Source organism: Barbus barbus, assembly GCF_936440315.1.
Source record: "Barbus barbus genome assembly, chromosome: 3".
NCBI classification, from domain to species: Eukaryota; Metazoa; Chordata; class Actinopteri; order Cypriniformes; family Cyprinidae; genus Barbus; species Barbus barbus.
The window spans coordinates 5,502,190-5,527,980 of NC_136731.1; the positions used below are offsets into that span (position 1 = coordinate 5,502,190).

The 25,791-nt window shown below is 36.4% G+C and overlaps 1 protein-coding gene across 1 annotated transcript in view; it reads left to right on the forward strand.

The window, feature by feature from the left end:
• The window catches only part of LOC306854330 (NACHT, LRR and PYD domains-containing protein 12-like), a 217,474-nt gene extending 192,262 nt beyond the window's left edge, over positions 1 to 25,212 (forward strand). Inside the window, exon 14 of the mRNA XM_079392250.1 lies at positions 25,096 to 25,212. The gene's annotated coding sequence lies outside the window, so the exon portion shown is untranslated. The remainder of the gene's footprint in view (positions 1 to 25,095) is intronic.
• The last annotated feature ends 579 nt before the right edge of the window (positions 25,213 to 25,791 follow it).

Sequence of the window (25,791 nt, forward strand, 5' to 3'; positions counted from 1 at the left end):
ATGTTCTGAAGTACTTGACACAGAGACCATCACTGTATCAACAACTCCACAGTTACTGTCTTTAAATAAAGCAGCAGAACATCAGCATTTGTGGCTCATCACTGACTGAAGCACACGCTCTAGTCTCCAGCACAATGGTTACTAAAACTAAATTAACAGATCTCCCTTGTGCATAAACATAATACAGTTCAGTTAAATATTTACTCTCCTTATCAGTTCATGACTCCGCATAACTTTTTTTTCTATAGACCTTCACTAATATTTCAGTCAAATTAACTTGTTTGATTTGGTAAATCTGACTGTTACGTTTTAACGGCATTGTTTTTTTACATGCGATATTCTCACTAGTGAAACAAACCCTCATTTCAGAATGAACATTGTGTAGTACATGGTTGCTTTCTGAATCTGGACCCCATGGACATCTGATAGTTTTGGGTGGTGGCTGTTGTTTTTCTGCTAGAGAAGTGAAACAGAATGTACCATTGTGTGTTGACATCATTTAACATCTGTCTGTGGGTGGGGGCTGTTTGTTTAAATGGAACAGCAGGAAATGTGTTGTAAAGCAGTAAGTCAGTGACCTGCACTCTGTCATGATTGAGTGATATTTCACCTTTTTCGACTTTGCACCTATTTTTTTGTGTGGAGGTTTGAAGTCTCTATTATATGCCACCATCGTCAGATTGACAGTACTCTAGCCCAATGATGTTAGGGGATCCAGTGGGAGCAGCAATCGTATTTCAGGGTGACCACGCCACTCTTTATCACAACCCTGCTAAAATGTAGTGCCAGTACGTGTGTTCATCGCCTATGCCTAGAAACGGTACTGACTGCATTAATATATCACAGCAGACACCTCCTAAAATCAGACTGGATCTAAGGCATCAGACTTTATGTAGCGTTCTTTATTCTTTGGTATAAAAGGCACATTCAGGATGAAAGAAACAGAAAGGATTGATTTAAAAAAAAAAAAAAAACTCATTTCACTAAATATTATAACATCCTTTACATGAATTAGCACATTAAGCATCTTGTAAACATTAGTTTTCCACACAAGCATTTTTTTGCTAGCTTTGAAATGGATTTGTTTTAATCGGCTTCTATTCTCCCATACAAATCTCTAACTGAAGAAATATAGAAAATGAAAACAAAATGCAAAACACTTCTGAGCAGTTCACATCACGGGTAACAGATCCGTCTTCTCTGACATCGAGGACTACGGACAAGCTGAACAAGCAATAAATTAGTCATCTGCTAGCAAACTATCAGATCTGATTCTGACCTTAACAAACAGCCTTACGTACAAAATAAAAGTCATCGCTCAAAGTGAAATAATAAAGGAATGAAATGCTAAAAATCGCATTGATTTAACTAATGCGCAAAGGGTCGGCATTCGGAGCCAATGGACAATAAACTGATTTAGGTTTAAAATAAGTACCTGTTACTGTGGTGACGTTCTTACTCTCACTTGAATTAAAACTTAGACTAGGATTCAGTTTATACCACACTTTTAAATGTAGAGTTCTATAGAATCGAAACAGGTCTATTTTTGTATCAAACTCACTTGATGTAGACTTAGGAGCAAAGCACAATCCTTTTGACAAGACGTTTATCTCATTTACTGTAAGATGTTCACCTGAAATGTTCATCAGAGTTCCAGTCTGTTCCTGCTCCTTTTTTGTGTGTGGATATTTTATGTGATATCTTTGAGTATTAAAATCTGATGTACTTTTTGAGTGTGAAAATATGCTCTTTTGTGAATGTTGGTCACATGACTGATCAGATGACCTAATGAATAATACTGCTTTCACCTGTGCTAAGTTTGGTGTTTGCTCTCCCGTAAGAAGGCATGTGCCGAAACGCGTTGGAGAGTTTTTAGACTTGTAGATGTAACCATTTGATAATAAAGGCTTTTTAATTCACAAGAGTGCCATGGTCATTCTGAAGTATTCTTTGATGGACTGTACAAAATTGTGCCTTTTAAATAACTGTAATTTACTCGTGATGTACTGTGAACTTATTCACTTTGCGTCCACTGAGAAGGAATTGTTTTTTAGGATAAAACTGCAAACACTTAATGTGTAATATTAAAATGACTAAAAACATGACCTTAACTCAAATCATTGTTCATTGTTAGCTACAGCACACATATATGTACTGAAGTACTTAACACAGAGAGCATCACTGTATCAGCAACTCCACAGATACTGTCTTTAAATAAAGCAGCAGAACATCAGCATCACTGACTACGTTTACATGGACATCAATACTCCGATTTTAATGCGATTAAGACAATACTCTGATTAAGAGTCTACCATGTAAACAGATTTTTGATTACCTTAATCCAGCTAAAGTCATAATCGAAGTAAACACAAATCGAATTAAGACGTGGAGTATTCCTATTTTAGTCGCATTATTGAAGTGCAGTACAGACATGTAAACACCTTAATCACACTATGACCGTCGTGTAGGTCTTTTCGCCACATTTCGCGACAGGATACACACATGGCATTGGTCAACCATTTGACGGCAAATAAAAGAGCTTCAACACCGCCGTCGTCTATTAATTAATTACACTTGAAGCTTTCAGAAAATAAAAAATTAAACACCCAAAACTGTACATGGCATCATCACAAAGACTAACTATATGTTTACACGTGAAATTCTGGGTTGGATGTCGGATTGCGTCGCGTGGTTACGTAATGACGAATGCCATTAATCGATCTATGTACTATAACATGTAAAACAGGAACATGAAAGGATTATTCTAAAAGCAACTCATGTAAACACCTTAATCATAATATTGTCTTGTTCAGAATAAAGTAAATAGTTAGATTACTGATGTCCATGTAAATGTAGTCACTGACTGAAGCACACGCTCTAGTCTCCAGCACAATGGTTACCCACAAAACTAAATTAACAGATCTCCCTTGTGCATAAACATATTCATATAGATAAGCTAAATATTTACTCTCCTTATCAGATCATGACTCAGCGTAACAATTTGGACCCCATGGACATCTGATAGTTTTGGGTGGTGGACATCTGATAGTTTTGGGTGGTGCCTGTTGTTTTTCTGCTAGAGAAGTGAAACAGAATGTACCATTGTGTGTTGACGTCATTTAACATCTGTCTGTGGGTGGGGGCTGTTTGTTTAAATGGAGCAGCAGCAAATGTGTTGTAAAGCAGTAAGTCAGTGACCTGCACTCTGAGTGATATTTCTCCTTAATCGTCTTTGCACCTATTTTTTTGTGTGGAATCACTGTTATTTTTGAGGCTGGATTGTCCTGGTTGGAGCATCTTTTTTTTTATTCATTTACAGTTAAAGATAAGTGCGAAGAAAACACAGAAGCCGGACATAATGCACATAAAGTGTGTGGTCATCGGGGACGTCGATATGAAAACTCTTCTGAACTTATACATCACTGGGCTTCCGACAGACAAGCAAATCCCCAATGTGTTTGATTATTTTGTAAAAGATGTAGAGGTTGATGGGAAGAACGTGAAACTGGACCTCTGGAGTTTAGCAAAAATGGAAGAAAAAAAACTTAAAATACAGTACCCTGACACAGATGTGTTCGTCATCTTTTTTTCTGTTGTGGCGCCAAAAGAGTTTTACAAGATCGAGGAAAAGGACTGGTTTCGAGAGATCAAGCAGCTTTACCCTAACATTCCAAAAGTTCTAGTTGGGATTGATGTTGAACTCAGAGACAACAAGAACACCATTAAAGAGCTGAAAAGGGAAAAACTCAAACCCATCACCAAGACTGAGGGAGAAAAAAAGGCTAAAAAAATTAAAGCGGTGAAGTACTTGGAATGCTCAGTCTCGGAGCTGGAAAGCCTTACACAAGTGTTTCATGAAGTTGCCCGTGTGGCCCTGAAAGCACCTGCAGTAAAGAAATGCTGTGTGATCCTCTGAACGGACTGCACTCACTGCCTCAGCTGCAATATGAGCTCACCTGCAGACTCAACAAGCAAAATCAACCTTTAATTACTGACAATTTGAATGAAATTATTCATATACATATTAATTTGTTTCTTACACTTAATTGTCCTCACAAGATTAACGTCATTAATTTCTGGAAAGCTGCTTTGAAACAATGTGCATTGTGAACAGCAATAAAACTGACTGGAGGCAGGCACGATGGGAAATCTTGTTGTTTTGGGAAGAAGAAACTACAAGAGGCCGTTCAGGAAATGCTTTGTGTGAATATGGATTGGTTTCCTGGCTGAATATCCAGTTTAATATTTAGTGAGAGATTTCTGATCAATGCAGAGACAGTGTTTACTCATTTAGCCCAGCTTCCAGAGAACAAATATGTACTTGTTTTTATAATCAATTAATTTAAGCATTATATAATCAAATTACTAATGAGTTATATTTTTGTTCATTTATTCATTTTACTCTGTTGTTCCTATGATAACTGTATGACACATGACCAACTGTGGTGTTGGAAGGCAATAACCATGTATCCTCTAACTCATATGCATGTTCTGCATTTAGAACTCTTTTACAGTTTACCATTAGTTGCTATATGTTAAAATGAAACATTAAAATGTTTTTTGTCAGAGGTCCTTGTTGATGTGTTCTTCACTTTCTGTTCCAATGCTGACAGAACTCAAATGGAAAATATATTGCATATATAGGATATAATATATAATATTAAAAAAGTTGGAAATGTGAAAGGAAAAGTGAAAATGTGAAAGGAAAAGTGGTTGGATGTCCCATCCATGAGAATAATTCACAAATCAACCACTAGAGGCCCTACGAGTGATGTTTAACCAGCGAAAAACAGCATTAAATGGTTTGAAGGTCAGTCAGGTTTATTATTATTATTAACTATGTAGCATCTGCGTATGCTCATTGATGGTTGATTACACTTAGTTTTAAGAGACCCTTTTAAAATCATGTCAAAATCAGCTTTAACAAGCCATTAGTTGATGTTAGTTCATGGGTAGTTAATAATGAGTGAGTTATGTTGGGCCCTCTCAAGTAAAGTCATGTCAAAATCAGCTTTAACAAGCCATTAGTTGATGTTAGTTCACTTAGTTAACTACCCACTAACTAACATCAATGGCTTGTTAGAGTTGATTTTGACATGATTTTACTTGAGAGGGCCCAACATAACTAACTCATTATTAACTACCCATGAACTAACATCAACTAATTAATATTGCAGAAAAACTATTTCCAACTAAAAGACATCTTTCTCATTTATACAAAAGGCTAATAACTAATATTATACAAAACACAGGAGACATTAAAGGAAAATGAGGACTTGAACTAAATACTATAATCGAAGATGATGTATGGGATGATTTGTGTGAGGGATGTCATAAAGGAATTCATAGTCACCTATGGAAAGAATTTGATATTTTTATACACCTTATGTGATTTCTACGTATGTAAAAGAACCATCTGTAGCATTGTGTTGGAGAAAATGTGGTAAAATAGGAGACCATACTCACTTTTTTTGGGATTACCCAAAGATTCTAGAATTTTTGAAAAATATATAAAAAAAACTCTAGATCCAGTGGTGTGTTTATTGAGAGCATTGCCTAAAGAAATTTACAATGAAGAAAAAAGATATGTACTATAGATAGATTAAAAAAGAAGAAGATAACTGTACATTGGAAGGAAGGAAGAAAGTTCTCCAAGTTTGGTTCAGTGGACTCAGACTGAAACAGGTTTATATGATCGAAAAAATGACTGCATGTCTACAAATGAAGATGCATTTTTTTTTTTTTGCAAAGGTGGAAAAGTATTACAAACTATTTAGTTATGTGATTTAAGATTGGTCAACTAGTGTATAATATTAATGTAACATTGATGTAACGCTCTTGTGATTTGATGTACAAATGTTTCCTTCCTTTTTTTTCCTCATTTGTAAGGGGTCTGAATGTTGGGGATGGGGATGTTCTGTAGAAATATAAAAATCATAAATAAAAAGTTTTAATAAAAACATTAAAGTAATGGAGATCACTACAAATCTTTTTTTGAAGTGTTGTAAACTTTTAAGTGTTGCTATGTTTGTTCCATATAAATTTACATTTAGAGAACATATTGATGAGTTGTATTCCCTTCAAAGTATTCATTAAACTTCGTAGAGAAACCCTGAAAATACTGCTTTTTCATCACAAGGGCTGTCAGTGGCAGTGAGCAGTAAACAGGAGGGATGTACACAGATGCAATGCACATTTAACTACTGCTACTGCACTTTTCACATCGTGGGCTCCCCGTGGGCTGTGCCCACCCAACTATTAACCTATTAACCAGCTAACATAGACAAGCTTAAACAATGTCAATCTGAGAACTTAACCAAATTGTCTTACAGGTAATCATGCTCTTGAAGAGCAGGCACACCGTTGTCTAGTGCTGACACAGCTGCAGCCAGATTGTATTACCATGGAAATGGTACATAAAAATCATGTTACAAAATGTTTTCGTTAATGAATGAAAAAAATGTAAGTTTGGATAGTGCTCTTTAATGTCTATGTTCAAAACTGTTAAGGGATTTAACCAAAATCCCATTACAAAAACCCATCGACTCTGGGACGATGGAACTGGAAGTGCTAAAATGCTAACTCACTTCCAGATTTTTGCCAACAAAGTGACATCTGGTCTATAAAACCGAGGCCAGACTCCCAGTTGTCACTTGATAACCAAGTCCAACGTGAGCGTGCAACAGTATTGCTGTGAGCAACCCCCATCATTTTTCCATTTAGAGACGATTAATAACTCTGGCAGGTAAGCGAGTTACAGTAATCCAATCTAGAGGTTATAAAAGCATGAATAATAGGTTCAGCATCTCCACAATTAAGTGAGGCACGTATCCAAACAATATTTCGCAACAATATGTGAATCAAAGCATAGCGCAGAGTTAAACAACACTCCCAAATTTCGCACAGTTGTTGAGGGCCTAATTTGGACACCATAGATGTCTATGAAAATATCATGCTGGGAGGAGCTCTGTGATTTCGGGCCAACCAGCAGGATTTCAGTTGTGTCTGCATTTAGTTGTAAAAAGTTATCTGACATCCAGGTTTTAAGTTCTTTAAGACAGGAAACAATAGAAGGGGGTGGGCAAACTGAGCTTGGTTGAACTGTAAAACAGATCTGAATATTCGGGTGATGTTTGAGCTCATCTGCGCATCTCTAATCTGTATCTTCCATTCCAATCCACTCCACCACCATGGGCAACACCAAAGAGCTGTCAAAGGACATCAGGGACAAAACTATAGACCTGCACAAGGCTGGAATGGGCTATAAGACCATCAGCAAGAAGGTTGGTCAGGAGGAGACCACTGTTAGTGTGATTATTCAGAAATGGAAGAAATACAAAATAACCATCAATCAGCTCCATGCAAGATGTCACCTCATGGAGTAAGGATGATCATGAGAAAGGTGAAGGATCAGCCCAGAACAACACAGAAGGAGTTTGTTAATAATCTAAAGGCATTTGGGACTACATTCACCCCGCAAACCATTGGTAACACACTACACTGCAAAGGACTGAAATCCTGCAGCGCTTGCAAGGTCCCCCTACTTAAGAAGGCACGTGTACAGGCCCGTCTGAAGTTTGGCAATGAACATATGAATGATTTAAAGAAGGCTTAAGAGAAAGGGCTGTGGTCAGATGAGACCAAAATTGAGCTCTTAGGCATCAACTCTGAAATGCTGACTATGACTCCAAGAACACTATCCCTACAGTCAAGCATGGAGGTGGAAACATGCTTTGGGGCTGGTTTTCTGCTAAGGGTGTACTCTTCATCATGTTCTACAACAGGCTACAATGACTGTTAACTTTGTGAAAGCCTGGATAGAAATGAAAGAACACATGTATGCTACGTGCTAAGCATGCTAATTTAAACGTTGTGGTGAAAATGGCAGATTTCTGGTTGAATCAAACCTGGATGGGAAATTTATCGCCGGCGATACGAACTCGTTTTTTTTTACGATAATTGCAAAAGACACTAAAAATCCTCTGTTGATTTTGGTCACACAAATAAGTGTTATACATCAATCGAAACTGTTAAGTGTCTACTTTTTTTTTCAGTACACTCACGATTACAACAAAACTTTGTGGTTTTGGGGAAAAAAGAAAACAAACAGGATGCGCTCTCTGTCTTCTACTTCTCCGCGATATGTTTATAGTAATGTGTCACTAAAATGAAGTGTAACTCAGCAAATACTCAACACAGAAACATGAGAGTTATATCTATAGAAAGCCTGGAGTGTCTGCTTTCAACTGAAGTAAGTGTTGCCGAAAACAAATGTTCTGTGATAAAGTAATCAGTATGAAACCGACACGATGTTCAGTCTGTCCAGTCTAACTCATTATTTCTAATGAGATCCCGCCCCCTCGTGTTCACATGCAAATAACCACGTGACGCGCGCGCGCTTGGAGACGCCCAACAACAAACACACAGTCACGAGACTCCGTTCATCTCTGCTGGTGTTAGTTTCTGGAAGAAGACGTGCTGAGTAAAGGCTGGATTTACCTCAGAATGAGAGGAGAGTTACAGAGTCCAGAATACATCGATCGATCTGATAAGTAAGTAAATGCTTATTTTTTGCATTAGTTGGCGTGTTATTGTGCCAAACCTGAACGCGTTTAGTTGGGTTTTCCCCAAACGACAACATGATGAATGCTACGCATCTAAGAATGTTAATGTTCACAAATAGATTTAATATCGTCCTAAACAATAACAATTAGTTTCTCAGATATAAAATATCCTTTTTTTTAATGGTACAAAGTACATCCTTTTGTAGTTCACAGCATACGTGAGTATACATGACTGCAAAATCATAACGTTAACGTACACTAACCATGTTCCGTACAGATGAACTTTTACCGCCGATCGCTGAATAAATACTTCCGGTTCATACATAATATATATATACACGTGTCATCTTCATTTCTCCCTCTTTCACCCCGGAACACGACAGAGACCCTCCCACCATTTGTTCTCGTGAGATTTCAGTAAGTTTGCTAGGTGCGCCCCCTGCGCTTGAAAATGGATGGTGGGCAAGCTAAACGTGAGACTGCCGCTTGGGTGGGGAGACAACTAGAGCAGCGAAAATGTGCATTTCTATTTAATTGATGCTTCTCACAGCACTATAATCTTTATGAAATAAATGTTATGTTATCACAAATTGTTAAATAAATGACCTTTTGTTGAATAAATGCTTTGAAATGGGAATATTTAAACGTCAATTGTGGGCGATGACCACTTGGCGCCACCCTCCGCCTGAGACGTGCAGCAGGCGCTGTTTGCCCATCATCCTGCGTGCAGTGATGTTTATAATCATAAAAGATCAATTAAGTTAGCGTTAACTTACATTAATTTTTTTTTTTTTTACATTTTTAATTGTCATGCTTTAATAAATTAAACGAACTTAGTTAAAACTCAATTGATTGTGTCATTTCATTGCCAAAAGTTATTTAACGTTAACAAAGTTACACACAAGGATATGATATTCAGACATTCAAGTTATTAAATAAGATTTCACACATCAAGTTAACTAATATAATTAAAATACTTTGTGAACATAATTTTATAAACAATCACTTGAAGTTAAGGTTAAATTAACATTACATGATTAACATAATATCATATTTCAAAGGAAAGTCTACAGTTACAACAAAAGAAAGAAAAAACAATACTCAAAGGAGAAGTTACAGGAGGCAGTTGAGGAAGTAAAGGCAGGAGCAAGTTTAAGGGCAACAGCAAAACAATTTGGCATTCCCCACACCACTCTACAGGACTATAAAAAAAACAAATATGTCCACAACCCTCATCCTAATTCGGCCCTGACACCTGGAGAGGAAGAGGCTCTTCTTTCTTTTATATTCTGGATGGCGGACCATGGCTTCCCAGTCACAAGATCCCTTGTCAAGGTGCTGGCTACTGGGATCATTAAGGAGGGTGGTAGAACAGAGACCACCACTGTAAACCTGGAGAAGGGGGCAAGTGATGTGTGGTGGTCCAGGTTTAAGGCCCGCCATCCAGAATTGGCCTCAAGGACGGCAGATTCCCTGGACAGAGCCAGAGTCCATGGTGCTACACCAGAGGCCATTGAAGGGTTCTTCAAACTATACGAGGCCCTTTATGAGAAGCACAGTTTGGAGGACAAGCCACATCTCCTCTACAACTGTGATGAAACTGGCTTTGGAGACAAGCCTCGGTCCAGGGAGAAGGTCCTGTGCCAGACTGGGAGGAAACACATTTACCAGCAGCAGCAGACAACAAGGGAGCACATCACGGTCCACTGCTGTGTGAATGTGAATGCCTCCCAAGTAACGCCTATAGGCTGGATGGGCCCCCCAACGCCCTCTATGGCATCCAGGAGAAGGGTTACATGGACTCGGAGCTCTTCCTGAAATGGCTCCACCATTTTATCAGGTATGCTCCTGAGGAGAGACCACTTATTTTAATCATGGACCAACATGAGACACATGTTTCCAGAGATGTAATCATGTTCTGCAGAGAAAACAATGTAGAAATTCTCTGCCTACCTGCCCACACCACACACATACTACAGCCCCTGGATATTGCGGTTTTCAACCCAATGAAGACTGCTTTCTCCACCATGGCTTCCAGGATGGGTCTGGTGCGAGGGGACATCGTTGTGGGGAAGAAGCAGTTTTCAGCTGTCCTCAAACATGTGTACCCCACTGCTGTCACAGCCCAAAATGTCAAGGCTGGATTCCGCAAGGCTGGCATCTTTCCTCTGTCCAGGGCTGCTGTGGACACAGCCCAGGTAATTTTGACATTAATACAATGATAACTCACCCTCTAGCTACTTGCATTCCTTTTCAAGTGTATTAATGAGTTTTACATACGTTTTATTTTCTTAGGTGGTGAGAGTGCTCCCATCTGCAGATGGAAGTGACGCCACACCATCCAGCCCTGCTACCACTCCGTCAGCCACACCATCTAGCCCTGCTGCCACTCCATCCGTCGCTCCCACCACACCATCCATCACTCAAACACCTTGCCCCACCTGTAACAGAATAGTTCACAAAAATGACCTGGTGGCAGCAGGTGTAATCCCGGAGAGTCTGGCTAACGTCCTCATCAGTCCAGCCCTGGAGAGGAAGGAGAAGGTGAGGCGTCGCATTCCCTTGCCAGCCCGTGTCATCACCAGCGATGAGTATTTCGACCTGCTGGTCGAAAAAGAAACTGAGGAGAAAGAGAAGGAAGAAAAGAAGAGAAAGCGCAAGGAAGAGATGGCAAAGAAGAAGGAGGAAAAGAGACAAGCCCAGGAGGCCAAAAGGCAAAAGAAGCAGACACCTCCTCCGACTGATGATGGAGAACACTGCGCTCTCTGCCGTCGAGTGGTCCCACCTGGCTCAGGAGTGGAGGCCATTGACGAATGGGTCCAGTGTGATCTGTGCCATTTGTGGTTCCACTTGGAGTGTGCAGAAGTGGAGGAAGTGTCAGACACTGACTGGCCTTGTCATAAATGTTGTCTGTCCACATAAAAACACCTCACACACACACACACACACACACACACGTGTAAATAGTGCACACATAAAATTAACGTTAATTTCTAGTTATGGTATTTTTTAATCAGTTTAGTGTTAAATGTAAATAGTTGTAAACACACACACAACAAAATCATTTATGTTTTGAAGTCACATTGGTTAATCATTAAATATTTTGTATCAGTTCAAATTGTTTGCCCTTCTTTGTCTTCAGAAAGATATGGTAAAGTTATTCACTAACGTTTCACATGCTTAACTCACATGACATAATGGTAACACTTTAGAATACTGATCCGTCATTAATCAATAACTACACAAGAACAAATGAGTAACACAATATTAACAATCTAGTAGCTACTGTTAACTAACAAGAAACTCTGATTAACGAATTAGTAAGTAATAGCACACAGATGACACTAGTAGTTTACTATTAACTAATCAATAACTACTATTTTTTTCGTTCTTCCCAGAGAACTAATGAGAAAGTTTCATAATTCATGCAAAACTAAACAATAAGTAATGCAGGACAAATGACTAGCAGTACATTAACATTTTAACTCCTACTATAAACAAATTCGCAAGACTGTTTACATTATCCGTAGCCTAATAGCAGACTTGTACCCGATGTGCTATTACTATTGACGTGCTATATATTTTACATGCATATGAAACGCATTGTGCACATATCATATGCATGACAAAATGCGTATAATATGCAAACACGTGTATCATGTGAAGACAGTGTGATTCATCAGTCATCCAAATTCCATATACAATGATTTTATTATTTAATGTATACTGCAAATATGCATAAATATATATATATATACACATACATAATATGTGTGTACCAGTTGGTGGGCCAGTGTCCTGCTCAAGGGTCTCACCTCAGTCGTGGTATTGAGGGTGGAACAGAGCGTTGGTCATTCACTCCCTCCCACCAACAATCCCTGCTGGTACCAAGACTCGAACATGGAGCCTTTGGGTTACAAGACCGAATCGAACCATTAGGCCATGACGTGTGTATGTGTGTGTATCTTGAGAATGGTTATAAGATTCTAGAATTACCTTTTCATTAATAACTACTATAAGAATCATGGTAACCCACTATTAATTACTCAAGTGTTACTACATCCTTCTGAAGGAATGACTAATTACTTGGATCAGTATTCTAAAGTGAAGATCATGGTAACCCACTATTAATTACTCAAGTGTTACTACATCCTTCTGAAGGAATTACTAATTACTTGGATCAGTATTCTAAAGTGAAGATCATGGTAACCCACTATTAATTACTCAAGTGTTACTACATCCTTCTGAAGGAATTATTTAAAAGTACACTATTTAAAATTTCACCAAAAACCTCAAAAGCATGAAATTACTTTAGTGTTTGGTTGCACATGATATTTATTCATCATGACTATAAAACAAGAACAATGCTTAACCAGAAGCATGGAACAAGCAACAGCTAAAGTAACAGTGTGTATAGACACATGACCATATTTATGATGGCTGAATTTAAACAAGAGGTATGGAACAAGAAAAAGTTAAAGTGGCTGTGTGTGTGTAGTCACTGAGCTAGAACATGCATGGAATGGTAAATATCATACAAAGAAACACACATACACACGCATAAACACAGGTTCTACAGATTATTTTTGTCTCTCACAAAAGTCAATAAGCATGCCAGCTTTCTTTTTTTCTTCAATGGTGCTTTGCAGTGGCTCCTGTCTGCATAATTCTCTGCACCGCTCTGTAAAATCAGACAGTTTCTGTCCTCTTTGGAAGGTGCCACGCAAATTTTTGTAGGCCTCGATGTCACATGCTTCGAGCTCTGCAATTGCAGCAGTATCCACAACTGTCTTTCTATCCACGCCACATTTGAAGTACGCCTGTGTTTTTGTTGTTCCACCTTTCAAATAGCCCAAGACCTTCTTGTATCTCTTAATGGCTTGCTCTGGAAGAAAGACTGACAAAGAACAGAGAATAAACCATTAGTGTGTTATGCTAATGGGATGCCTGTTTTATAAATGAATGGAAGTCGGAAATCTGCTACAAGGAATTACAGCCAAAAGGTCTTTGCCGAATTTGGTGGTTGTAGGTCGAAAGCTAGGAGTTTATCTTGGAAAATTAGGGTCTAAGGGCCATAATAATAACAATAATAATAATCATTTTAAAGTGCCTCTATTATGCTATTTAAATAGCGATTAAGTTGTTTTGAAGGTAAGGTTTACATGCATTCAAGGTCAAAAAACTATTTTCATAAAATTTTCATTGCAGTATCATCTCTCTTCTCTTAGAAGATTCTGACCCTCTAAACTCCTCCTTTTCGAGAGCCTACCCAGCTCTGATTTCTCAGATTACCCAATTTGTAGTGATAGGTTGACAGCATATAACAGAAATTAAATCAGAAATGTATTTGAAAAAAATAAATACAATTGAATTGCACTAATAATTATAAATAAATTATAAATAATAATCCATTGCATTAACAGTGCTTGCATTTTATAGTGTTAAAGTCATTACACTATAAACTGTATAAAGTTGTTACTATACAAAGCACAGTAAACTATTTCTATAAAATATTGCACTACTGCTATTTTGCATAGAATACATTGTTCTATCAATATTTTGCACACTCATCCAGCTGTATTTATTTATTACCACTGTTCTCACGTTTCTGCTGTTCATAATGTGTATATATAATCTGTAATCTATATAATCTACATTGCTCTGTTCATAATGTACATACAATCCCTACATTGCATTCCTATTTATATTCTGTATATACTCTGCTCAATACTGTATATAGCAATTCCACTGTACATTCTGTAAATCATATCTTCACTTACTCTGCACTTATATGTATATAAAACACTATATTCTTGCATTTCTGGTTAGATGCTAACTGCATTTCATTAGCTCTGTACTTGTACTCTGCATAAATGACAATAAAGTTGAATCTAATCTAATCTAATTTTAATGCATTGTATTTTCAGTGCTTGCATTTTTAGGGTCTAAAATTCAATGTGATTGTATATTTAAACTAGGGTTGGGCACAAGATCACAAGATTTACAAGATTAGATATTTGTCAGTGGTGCTCAGGATCTGCAAATCAGTCATCAGTCATCTCTCCTTACTCTGTTTATGTGGTAACTGAACTTTTATGTACTGTAATGTAAAAGGCAACCGTTAGCAATTGTAATTTGTTTTCTGTGCCTTTCTGAATACGGATTTGCACTTCGGGCACACCCCCTAATCCCCCCAATCCCAGACCCACCCACTCCTGTCTTCCTTTCCCGTGCAGGAGTATGTGAATTCCTTGAATTGTCACGTAAACAAGCAATTCACAAAGAATGAATAATAAAATCATATAATGATAATTAGATAGTTTTAATATGATTTAATTTAGATATGTCTAAGACCTCTCATAATCAAAGATAAGACTTTTCTGACTTTTTATGGCCTTAAATTTTTAAAATCAAAATGAATAATTTTTTTGACTTTTTAAGAATCTGCGGGAACCCTGTTAGTTCATTTGTCTGGTATTGTCTAAGTAAAGTGGTTGTTACAGTATCCTCCTGTGATCTCCTTAGTTTTCTTTTGGTGAATTTAATTAAGCCTCCTTTGTTCATTCGTCGTGTACTTCATCACTAAAGCCACCGATTTGTGACAAGTGGCTTTCTTAAACTAAAAAATGTTTGTTTAGTCAAACATCAAATGTTTCCACATTTTTCTTTCTTTATTTTTTCTTTTCCTGTTTATTTTAAGTTTAATCCAGAAAAGTATCAGCCTGTCCCATTCCATTGTAACGTGTTGCTAAATAAACAAATAAATAAAATGAAACATAGATGTATGGGCAACTGTACAGAAAGATTACTGTAAGGACTTTTAAAATACATACCTCTTGTGCATTTCTGCTTTTTGTTCATATTCCTTTTCTTGGCTTTATCCTTATTTTTGCTGGATTTTCGGGGTGCAGGGGATGAAGAGGATTGAGATGAGAATGAGGTTGATTCAGAGGAGGACGATGAGTCAACTTTGCAATGTTTTTTTTTCCTCTCAACTTTTCCTCTACTCTTTGTCTTCTTTTTCTTTTCTTTAAGAAGGTCATCTTCTGTACTGGAAGACTGTGACACAGCATCATCATATTTGGGTTTGCAAGAAGCTCCCATGTCTTCCTTTGCTGACAAGGCTGATAAGGAATACAAACCAAATCATATTTAGATCACATTTAATTTCTTCCATATTTGGAACACAACAACAACAGATAGGCCTCAGACTACAGTACGCTGCTCCATTTTATGCCAAGATATGTTATAATTTTCCACAGTAAAAACTTAACTATTTTTTTTAGTACACATTACTAAGTATAACGTATAACTGGTTGTAAAATATAGTTGATTATAGAGATAAAACTATTTACCATTGGTCAGACTGCTACGCAGGAAATCTCTCTCACTTTCGATGTCCTTACATTTGTCCTCTAAGAATTTAATTTTAGCTTTTAAAAAAGCATTTTCGTCCTTCATTTTTTGAAGGGACACCTGCTGAGTTGGTGCTGTTGCTGATGCTCCTGATGGAATATAAAAAATAAAAAAAAACACTTTAAACACTGTTGCACTGTAACTATCCATCCATCTAAATATCTATACTGAAACTACAATATAGGCCTATGCTTAATAGCTTAAGTCGTGGGGCAGTCGTGGCCTAATGATAGAGAGTTGGACTTATAACCTGAAGGTTGTGGGTTCGAGTCTCAGGTCCAGCAGGGATTGTAGGTGGTTGGAGTGAATAACCAACACTCTCTCCACCCTCAATACCACGACTGAGGTGAGACCCTTGAGCAAGGCACCGAACCCCCAACTGCTCCCCGGGCGCTGCAGCATTGGCTGCCCACTGCTCCGGGTGTATGTTCACTACTGAGTGTACACTTGGATGGGTCAAATGCAGAGCACAAATTCTGAGTATGGGTCACCATACTTGGCCACACACCACTTCCCTTTCCCTTAAACTTGGTCACAGATCAAGCATATTTCAATATGTCTATGTTCATTTCATTCATTAGAGTAAGTGACCCAAGCTCACAGAATAACTACAGAGGAACAAGTGAAGCAATATGAATATTCTAGTATTACTGTTAACTAACAATAAACTTTGATTAATGAATTAGTAAGTAATAACTGCACGCAGTTGAAAGTAGTAGTTCACTATTAGCTAATCATTAGCTTGTCAAAAGTTGTAAAGTATTATTATTATTATTTTTTTTTTTAGGGACATTTGGTCCTTACAGTGTAGGTTAAACCAAAGCACGCGAGCACACGCGCGCACACACACACACACATGCGCACAATCTGTGTCTGTATGCCAAAAGATAATGTCAGCTATCCTGACCTGAATCAGTACAGGGTGATCATTTCTGAATGAAGGCGACCCTCATCTCTCTCTCTCTCTCTCTCTCAGTATCGTCCCTCGTCCAACATTCACACAAAAGTACTACACGATAACTATGTCAGGGGAAGTCTTTAAACTCAAATCAAAGAAATATCATACCTTATTAAGTTAATTAGAAGTTGCACTTGAAACATTTTTGCGAAAAATAACGAACACGGACGTGCTCTAGCACAGCTGGTTAATAATGCGCTCTGATTGGCCAGTTGTCGTTATTTAGTTTTAAAATTATTATACGTTGAGAAAATTTATATTTAATTTACATGATAGGTTTTATGCCATAAACAACGTTATTACAGAGGGGATGTTTTATTTTTTTCAGCAAGGGGGATCTCCGCATCCCCCCTCAACTCCGCCCTGACAATTAATTACCTTAATTGCTTAAATTATGTATTTGTAATTAAACTATTTAACCAGCTTTGTTAATAAACATCATTGCCTCGCCGATTACTAATTGACTGATACAGCTTTACAGTGATGCTAGGCCTAACATACAACACACCTATAGTGCTAATCGCATTATATGCCTAGAATTTAAAATAGATAACTTACCGGCATCATTAGCATCATTTTCCTCAACAAGGCGATTGGGTGGTACCCTTTTACGTGGAATCCTTCGATCAGCCATGCTTTCTCCTGAACTTTCTGCAGATTCAGAATCAGGTCGCCGTTGATCCAACGTCTTGTGAAAGCAACTTCCGTCCACACAGATGAACTCTACCGCCGTGAATGATTCCTCCCCTTCAGTTACGTTGTCCCAATATGTTATAAAATTAATCACTGGCCTTACACCAGTCATTCTCAAATCATTTAACATTTTAATTATGTTTTTAGATTTTCCTTTGTTTTTATTACCAGTTATGAAATCCATCTTTTAAGATGAGAGAACTCTTGTTTGTGGTCGCGTTCTAAATCACGTGGGGGAAAAGGGCGCCTTCTGAGCGCTTTGGCCTCTCTTCCGGTTCGTATGTCTTTATAGGAGAAGCAACAGTCCAACAATGGGACTTGCGAGAAAGATTTTAACGCTCTGTCAGCACAAGGGTGTAAAAGGAAACAGAAAATTAACTAAATGGCTTCAAAAAAACAGGCTAATGGCTTCAACGAAGAAATGCAGAATATGTAAAAAAAAAATGAAATTGAGGAAGACGCAAACCAAAGATGGATACCAATGGTAAATACACACACACTTTTTTATGTCTGATTGCCTGGTTCAAATCAAAATTAAATGTGTTACTGTACTTTTTATTTATTTAAATTAATTAATTTATTTATTTTTGGTATTAGGGTATGTCAACAAAGAGCACACAATGAAAAAGTGACAAAATCATGCAGGTCAGGATCAATATTCGACAAGACCAAGACAAGTTTACAAAATTGGATGACTTTTATATACAGGTAGGTGTAATAACATATTAAATAACCTATTCTTGCCTTTTAACATTAAGAAACATCACTTGTCTTTTTTTTTTCTTCACATAAATATTTCAATGTTGCAGATTCAGTCAAGGATTGCGTTTACGCCAAGTCGACATGGTCCAGGATGGCATTGCTGGAAGCTCCGCCACCCTTACTAAAATGACCCGTAAACTGAGATTAGTCTGCAGGAAAGCCTTGAAGATGTTCAAAAGGAAGACAGGACAACGCATGGGTGGAAGAAGGGAATTTATTGTGATAGATGAAAGCAACATCCGCCATAAAAGGAAGGTGGGATATCCTTTTTGTAACTATTTTTTTTAAGTGAAAACATGTAAGGTGGAACAACTGAAATACAGTATCTATATCAAATGTAAATAGTGATATTTGATGCGCCAATAAATCATCCCTTTTACATTGGTTATTTTTATTGAACTGGATGAACCTGTTCTGAACTAAACTGTATCGTCTAAAACAGTTTACATCTCATGAAAGCACTGATCCAAAAATGATTCAATCAAAACTCACTTTTTGCGACATGTCTGACAGTCACTCCAACTCGAAATGATCAAATGTCTCATAGTTTGTGATTCCATGTCATTTAATGTAACACTGCTATTGGATCTCTTCTAGTAGGACTCCAGTCCAACAGTTCATACTTAATATCAGAATATATTTAGGCTGTGTTTTATTTTTAATTAACATTTAAAAGTAATATGAAATGCATTATATAGATACATTAGTGAATTGATAAATTAATTTATAAATAATTAATGTAGCCCACAATAAATTGACTATGGGATGATTGTTGTAGACAACTGTATTAAATTAGCTGTTATCACAGGAGCAGTCGTATAGTTGCCCAGCTGATACATTTCAAAGGGAAACAATATGATTATTTTTTACCCTGTTGGCATAAAAACAATAATAAAATATATAATAAATTATGTGTATTCTAAAGTTAAGCATACAGTACTTGTAATAAATTTACGATAACTTAGTACACAACTACATTTTTACACAAATACAATTTTATACAATTAAATCTAGATATGGAACATAAAATGTACTACGTTATCTTGTTTATTTTGCTCAAGAACATTATTAATTTGAGTCTAGTATTCATCATATTAACAATAGTAACTCTTTCTATGAAGCCTGTATTTGTAATACATTATAAGGTTATTCTTAAGGCATTTTATTTAATGCATTATGCATTATAAAAAACCATATAATATGTTGTATCATCTCATAAATAATCATAACAACAATTATAATACATTATAATATTTACGCATTTGTGGTTATAACTTTTAAGAATATGATCATTTATAACACATAATGAATACCATATTAAATCCACTTAATTTATAATTGATTATTTCATATTGTGGCATTATTTATTTAAGATCTGCACAGTGTCTTACTACAGTGGTTAGGAGTGTTTAAGTGTTTTTTTGTTTGTTTTTCCTGTGAGGTTAATGTTATTTTTTTCTGAGAGTTTAAGATCAGTTGTAATACTTGAATCAAAAAATGCAATGTGTGTTTTATTTTTATTAGATATTAGATTACATTTTATATTGATGGTCCCCTTAGTCTATTGGCAACTTTGCAACTACATATCAACTAACTCTCATTAGAGTATTAGTAGACTAAGGTTAAGGTTAAGGGTTGGTAGAATAAGTTGACACATTCGCAAAGTTACTTAAAGTCAGTAGAATGTCTGTTGGGGAACCATTAAAATAAAGTGTTAGCAGATATTTAGCAAACATACAACTTATACTCCAATGACTGTTAGTTGACGTTGAGTTGATATGTAGTTTCAAAGTTACTTATCAACAGTTGTCTAAAGGATACCATCAAAATAACCATACTGATATTACAATAAAATAGTTAAAAGCAAATGTGTCTTTACATATTCATCTGATCTGATATCTCATATACTTCTTTTAGTAAGTGTACATTGGAAGGCAAGTTATTGAAATTGTTTTTGTAATTGTAGTATGGACAAGGAAGAGCTGGACAGACATGGAAGAGAAAGAAGTGGGTCTTTGGCATGCTGGCCATAAAGGGACAAAGAAGACGGCCAGTTTTGCGGCTTGTAGAGCGGCGCTCCAGAAATCACCTGCTTCCCATAATTAGACGACATGTTCGCCAAGGGTCAACCATTTTAAGTGATGAGTGGAGATCCTACAGAGCTTTATCGAATCTTGGTTACAGTCACTACTCAGTAAACCACAGCAGATGCTTTGTTGATCCAACCCATGGAGGACACACACAAAATATTGAGAGAGCCTGGTTAACCTACAAAAGCCAAATTTGGCGACTTAGAGGAAATAGGACAGAGAAGCTTCTTAAAGAACATTTGTGTTTTATTGAGTGGACTTACTGGCTGGGATACAAGAACAAAGATGGCCCTCTAGGTCGTCTTCTGAAAGACATTAAAAGGCATTACAGAGATTAAATATGCTAGAATCCAAAAAAATGCATTTTCTTTTCCCCCCCAGTTCAGGCATAACATGGTTTGATGTTTATGTGAAGCTGTTACAATAAAGAAAAATGGGACCTGACACTAAATAAATAATTGTAAAGTGAATAAATGCTTATAAAAGTTGTTTGTTCCATGCCAAACACTAAAGTAATTTCATGCTTTTGAGGTTTTTGGTGAAATTTTAAATAGTGTACTTTTAAATAATTCCTTCAGAAGGATGTAGTAACACTTGAGTAATTAATAGTGGGTTACCATGATCTTCACTTTAGAATACTGATCCAAGTAATTAGTAATTCCTTCAGAAGGATGTAGTAACACTTGAGTAATTAATAGTGGGTTACCATGATCTTCACTTTAGAATACTGATCCAAGTAATTAGTAATTCCTTCAGAAGGATGTAGTAACACTTGAGTAATTAATAGTGGGTTACCATGATCTTCACTTTAGAATACTGATCCAAGTAATTAGTCATTCCTTCAGAAGGATGTAGTAACACTTGAGTAATTAATAGTGGGTTACCATGATCTTCACTTTAGAATACTGATCCAAGTAATTAGTCATTCCTTCAGAAGGATGTAGTAACACTTGAGTAATTAATAGTGGGTTACCATGATCTTCACTTTAGAATACTGATCCAAGTAATTAGTCATTCCTTCAGAAGGATGTAGTAACACTTGAGTAATTAATAGTGGATTACCATGATCTTCACTTTAGAATACTGATCCAAGTAATTAGTAATTCCTTCAGAAGGATGTAGTAACACTTGAGTAATTAATAGTGGATTACCATGATCTTCACTTTAGAATACTGATCCAAGTAATTAGTCATTCCTTCAGAAGGATGTAGTAACACTTGAGTAATTAATAGTGGGTTACCATGATCTTCACTTTAGAATACTGATCCAAGTAATTAGTAATTCCTTCAGAAGGATGTAGTAACACTTGAGTAATTAATAGTGGATTACCATGATCTTCACTTTAGAATACTGATCCAAGTAATTAGTCATTCCTTCAGAAGGATGTAGTAACACTTGAGTAATTAATAGTGGGTTACCATGATCTTCACTTTAGAATACTGATCCAAGTAATTAGTAATTCCTTCAGAAGGATGTAGTAACACTTGAGTAATTAATAGTGGATTACCATGATCTTCACTTTAGAATACTGATCCAAGTAATTAGTAATTCCTTCAGAAGGATGTAGTAACACTTGAGTAATTAATAGTGGATTACCATGATCTTCACTTTAGAATACTGATCCAAGTAATTAGTCATTCCTTCAGAAGGATGTAGTAACACTTGAGTAATTAATAGTGGGTTACCATGATCTTCACTTTAGAATACTGATCCAAGTAATTAGTAATTCCTTCAGAAGGATGTAGTAACACTTGAGTAATTAATAGTGGGTTACCATGATCTTCACTTTAGAATACTGATCCAAGTAATTAGTCATTCCTTCAGAAGGATGTAGTAACACTTGAGTAATTAATAGTGGGTTACCATGATCTTCACTTTAGAATACTGATCCAAGTAATTAGTAATTCCTTCAGAAGGATGTAGTAACACTTGAGTAATTAATAGTGGATTACCATGATCTTCACTTTAGAATACTGATCCAAGTAATTAGTAATTCCTTCAGAAGGATGTAGTAACACTTGAGTAATTAATAGTGGATTACCATGATCTTCACTTTAGAATACTGATCCAAGTAATTAGTCATTCCTTCAGAAGGATGTAGTAACACTTGAGTAATTAATAGTGGGTTACCATGATCTTCACTTTAGAATACTGATCCAAGTAATTAGTCATTCCTTCAGAAGGATGTAGTAACACTTGAGTAATTAATAGTGGGTTACCATGATCTTCACTTTAGAATACTGATCCAAGTAATTAGTAATTCCTTCAGAAGGATGTAGTAACACTTGAGTAATTAATAGTGGATTACCATGATCTTCACTTTAGAATACTGATCCAAGTAATTAGTAATTCCTTCAGAAGGATGTAGTAACACTTGAGTAATTAATAGTGGATTACCATGATCTTCACTTTAGAATACTGATCCAAGTAATTAGTCATTCCTTCAGAAGGATGTAGTAACACTTGAGTAATTAATAGTGGGTTACCATGATTCTTATAGTAGTTATTAATGAAAAGGTAATTCTAGAATCTTATAACCATTCTCAAGATACACACACATACACACGTCATGGCCTAATGGTTCGATTCGGTCTTGTAACCCAAAGGCTCCATGTTCGAGTCTTGGTACCAGCAGGGATTGTTGGTGGGAGGGAGTGAATGACCAACGCTCTGTTCCACCCTCAATACCACGACTGAGGTGAGACCCTTGAGCAGGACACTGGCCCACCAACTGGTACACACATATTATGTATGTGTATATATATATATATTTATGCATATTTGCAGTATACATTAAATAATAAAATCATTGTATATGGAATTTGGATGACTGATGAATCACACTGTCTTCACATGATACACGTGTTTGCATATTATACGCATTTTGTCATGCATATGATATGTGCACAATGCGTTTCATATGCATGTAAAATATATAGCACGTCAATAGTAATAGCACATCGGGTACAAGTCTGCTATTAGGCTACGGATAATGTAAACAGTCTTGCGAATTTGTTTATAGTAGGAGTTAAAATGTTAATGTACTGCTAGTCATTTGTCCTGCATTACTTATTGTTTAGTTTTGCATGAATTATGAAACTTTCTCATTAGTTCTCTGGGAAGAACGAAAAAAATAGTAGTTATTGATTAGTTAATAGTAAACTACTAGTGTCATCTGTGTGCTATTACTTACTAATTCGTTAATCAGAGTTTCTTGTTAGTTAACAGTAGCTACTAGATTGTTAATATTGTGTTACTCATTTGTTCTTGTGTAGTTATTGATTAATGACGGATCAGTATTCTAAAGTGTTACCGACATAATTAATATCACAACACAATGGCCTAGCTCGCATGGTCCTCTAGCTTATTAAAGCAGCAAATAACTTAAATTTTAAACAAATAAAAAGGCACTCACCTTTCTTATTCATTGAAATGTTGTTTTATTCAGTTAAAATAACTAAATACCTCACAGTTGATCCGTTAAATGTCCATTTTCATCGTTGAAATGTGCTATGTACGGAACGTCATTGTTGCCTGTACGGAACACCGTTAACGCTTATCATCTTCCGTACACGGGCGGGGGAGGTACTTTTCCCCACTTTTCTCAAAAACTATTGGTCCAAAAGACATCAATCAAAGTGTGGACTGTCCAATGGGTATTCCCCCAGAGAATGATCACACAAACATGCTTGTCTGGCTTTCAACAACGGAGGAGTGGTCGTTGGCGTGCGTTGAAGTGCGTAAAGTGTACGGAACATGGTTAGTGTACGTTAGTTGTTTTTCTCCCAAACTGTAATATGATGGACAATTCATTGTATTTAAATTTCTTACGGCACAATGATGTTTTCATGCCCTATGTAAAACAATAATATGAGAGTATATTGTAACATGATGAATGCTACGAGTCTAAGTATGTTTACAACATGTTCATTATGAATAGTCTTCTCTGTTCAAAAATAGATTTAAATAAAGTGCTAAACAATAATAAATAGTTTCTCAGATATAAAATATTTTTTATAGTACAAAGTACATCCTTTTGTGGTTCACAGCATACGTGAGTCTATGCTGCAGAATCATAACAGCTGCTATAAAATCATGCATACTAGACTATATGACTACAAAATCATAGTTGTTTTTTTTTCCCCAAACTGTTGTTTTCATGCTCTATATAAAACAATAAAAGTAATATGAGAGTACATTGTAATGATGAATGCTACGAGTCTAAGTATGTTTACAACGTTTATTATTAATAGCCTACTCTGTTCAAAAATAGATTTTAATAACGTACTAAACAATAATAAATCGTTTCTCAGATATAAAATGTCTTTTTTTGTGTACGATAGTACAAAGCATGCATGAGTCTATGCTCACAAATGTTTTTGGTTGTTTGTATTTTATTGAATCAGGTACCTGAACCACAGATGAATCCTGATGACTTTCTTCAAGATGTTTTCCTCTGAGAGCGCTGTACCAACATCAGATGGTCAACTACACTGATATTCTATGGTAAAACAAGATCCTTGGCTACTGATTGTGTTTTTTTCTTCTTGAATCCATGGAAATAAGTAAATGTCAGGTATTTGTTTCACTTGTTGAACATAATCTGTTGCAGGAATGACTCAAAGTCTGTTCACATCTCTGTGGTTAGATCAGTGCACAATAATGTGTCTTTGACCTTCATTATGTATGTTTTGATTATACTGTGTTGTAAATAAAATACAAATCATTTAAAAACCCCATTTTTTCAGTCTCCTCACACTCTCTGTCTTACCTGCCTCAGTCACAGTCACACTGATGGGCCATTAGCAGCTTTAGGGGAGGGCCCTTTGTCTCTCAGGTGAGAACCACTTAATATTCAAGCCCACTACCACTCCCTCGCATATTGGCTTTAGATCACAAAACATGTCTTTAAACATTTAAATCAATATATTGTTTTCTGTGAATGAGTAAGCTGAATGATTTTCACATAATTGTGAAGTAAATATTCTAGCCTAGAAGACTGATTACACAAAAGTCTTATTCAGGACGATTTAGTGTGGCTTTTATGCCTTATTTCAGCTACTTTTTTTCCCCAAAACTTACTAACCACGCATAATATTTTTTTTCTAACAAATGCAAACATGTACATCCACCTTGGTCACATATTATTGTAGCATAGTTTGTGCTGAATACAAAAAAAATACATGTTAGTCAATAGTATATTATAAGTAGCTGAAATAAGCACAAATATCAGGGCATGTCAACACATCTCAAGGGCCCCAAAATTACCTCAGACCCCAGAGGGTTAAATTTTACAATGAGTTACTGA